Source organism: Numida meleagris, chromosome 1, assembly GCF_002078875.1.
Source record: "Numida meleagris isolate 19003 breed g44 Domestic line chromosome 1, NumMel1.0, whole genome shotgun sequence".
NCBI classification, from domain to species: domain Eukaryota; kingdom Metazoa; phylum Chordata; class Aves; order Galliformes; family Numididae; genus Numida; species Numida meleagris.
In genome coordinates, this window is record NC_034409.1 from 150,516,704 (window position 1) to 150,519,683 (window position 2,980).

The following is a 2,980-nucleotide window of genomic DNA, read 5'->3' on the forward strand; positions in this document are numbered from 1 at the left end:
AAATCCCCTTGGAGCTGTCAATGAATGCTAACTTTTCTGGGCTCCAGAGACACAGAGGGATCCAGGGATTTCTCTTAAGTGCCTCATTACCCATTAGCCTGCAAAACACATTTATTTTCAACACCTGTAACATGATATTGAGTTTTAAGAGACTGAAAAATCAGTCGAGAATATAGTAGGAATGTCGCCTTACGAAATTTAATATGAAACTAACTTCAGTCCCAGGGTTTTTCTTTTCCTGACGGAGTGCATGCTAACATGAAACACCATACAGGAAGCCTTTTTCTTTCTAAGTACTCCATCCCCACCCCCTCCTTTGAAAACAATATACAAAAAGGGACTCCTCTGCTGCCTGCAAGAGGTGTCTAATTACTAGCTGGAAACTCCATTCATCACCCAGGTGTTAGAAAACACAGCCTGCTAATAGAGGGCCATTGCACTTCGCTGAACTTGCCCTGCAGGGAATTGGACTGTTCAAGGCCAAGCCTAGGGAAACCTGTTTACAGCCATATGGAGGAGGTCTACTGCTTTATTTATAGCAGCCCTCCCTTAATTCCTGTTCTTCCTCCACTATCCCCAAAGAGATTTAAGAAAAAAGTTATTTGCAGCAAGAAGCAGATGCCTTCAGCCACCTGTCCAGCAATTCTTCTTGGTATAGAAGGTCATTGTTGGATCTCCTCTGCAAAAGTAAAGAACTATATGTGTTCATGAGGAGCTATCAAGTATTAATGTAGAAAATGTAAAAAATAAAAGAAATGGAAGAAAAACAATTCAAAAAGCAATTCCACAACTGGAAGTTTTAAAAAAAGATTGTTTAAAAATCTTTGATTGAGACAGCATTGCAAATCATCTATTATTTATATCTTTTTCCTCTCCTTCCCTTCCCTTCCCTTCCCTCCCATTTCCCTTCCCTTTCCCCTTCCCTTTTTCCTTCCCTTTTCCTTTTCCCTTTCCTTATTTTTATTTTTATTTTTATTTTTATTTTTATTTTTATTTTTATTTTTATTTTTATTTTTATTTTGAGTTTATTTGGGAATGGAGAATGATGGATTAAACAGACTCAACGTGCACTTAGATAGTTAAAGCGTCTGTGCATAATACTCACACAAACCCTCCTGTTTGTAGTCCTGACATTTCAATTGAGTTTTACAACAATTTTAAGTGTACTGACAAATACAGATCTTTCACCCAACTGGCTTGATCTTTGACCTTGCCAGAGTTTAATTTTATTCAGTTTTAAAAAATTTAGAGCTCAAATTCCACAAAGCGTATGTCAAGATGCCTGTTCCTGTTGGTGCAAAATACACTGGGTGTATCTGCAGTTGAATTTGAGGTCAGATCAGGAATGCACTTTTGAAACTGTATCACTTGATTATCATGGAGTCATCTCCTCACAATGGAGTCTTAAATAGAGCTAAGTGGATTTGTTTCAGCAAAAAGTAAAATGGAAGATGTGCTTCAGGAGGAAGTATAATTTCCTTTAGCCACTTATGGACATTCAGACCATGGGACCAACCCAGTTAGTGAAATCAAACATATAGTGTTGATATACCAAGTCCTTCACCTCCGATGCTTCCCTCTGCAGATCACTGTGCCCTACTCAGATTAGTGTTGATGTAATGTGTGAGCAACTGCAAAGCAGCAAATTCTCCTTTGACCAGTTCTGTTTGGTGTTACCAGCTCTTCTTTGAGTTGTCAGAGATCTCACTGTATCAATGGCTTACAAGTAGTCCAATAAGTATGAAAAAAGGAAATTGAGTTTCACACAGCAACTCATTCTTCCTGAAATGAATAGGTAAATGTAATTTCAAAATGAACTCTTAAGAAAAAAAACAACCAACCAACCAATCAACAAGCAGAGATCTGTATATTGAAGTAAGCTAAAATCTCACGCTTACAGAGTAAGATACATTTACTTCATGTCATATTGGACAGTCCAGAAAATGAGCATCTAGATTGAGACAGTTCTCTAGGTTTCTTGTGTAGGAAAAGATTATGTAGGAATCACAGAACGTGATTAATGTGACTACTTTTACCTGCTTATCTTGGAATGAATTTTATCTGAACAAAAATATATGAGATTAGTAGAATAATATATTATAGAATCATAGAATCATAGAATTAGCTAGGTTGGAAAGGACCTACAAGATCATCCAGTCCAACCATCCACCTACCACCAATAACCCCACTAAACCATGTCTCTCAATGCAATATCTAAATGTTTCTTGAACACCTCCAGGGACGGTGACTCAACCACCTCCCTGGGCAGCCCATTCCAGCGCCTGACCACTCTTTCAGAAAAGTAGTGTTTCCTAACGTCCAGCCTAAATCTCCCCTGGTGCAACTTGAGGCCATTCCCCCTCGTTCTATCACTAGTTATAAGAGAGAAGAGGCCGATCCCCAGCTCACTACAACCTCCCTTCAAGTAGTTATAGAGAGCGATAAGGTCTCCCCTGAGCCTCCTCTTTTCCAAATTGAACAATCCCAGCTCCCTCAGCCGCTCCTCATACCAGGTTCGCTGCCCTTCTCTGAACACGCTCCAGGGCCTCAGTGTCTTTCTTGCAGTGAGGGGCCCAAAACTGGACACAGTACTCGAGGTGCAGCCTCACCAGTGCTAAGTAAAGAGGGACAATTACTTCCCTACTCCTACTGGCAGCACTATTTCTGATACAAGCCAGGATGCCACTGGCCTTCTTGGCCACCTGGGCACACTGGTGGCTCATGCTCAGCCGAGCATTGACCAACACCCCCAGGTCCGTTTCCTCTACACAGTCTTCCAGCCACTCTGCCCCAAGCCTGTAGCGTTGCCTAGGGTTGTTGTGGCCAAAGTGCAGGACCCGGCACTTGTTCTTGTTGAACTTCATCCCATTGGCTTCATCCCAGAGATCCAGCCTGTCCATATCTCTCTGTAGGGCCTTTCTAGCCCCAGGCAGATCGACACTTCCTGCCAGCTTGGTGTCGTCTGCAAACTTACTGAGGG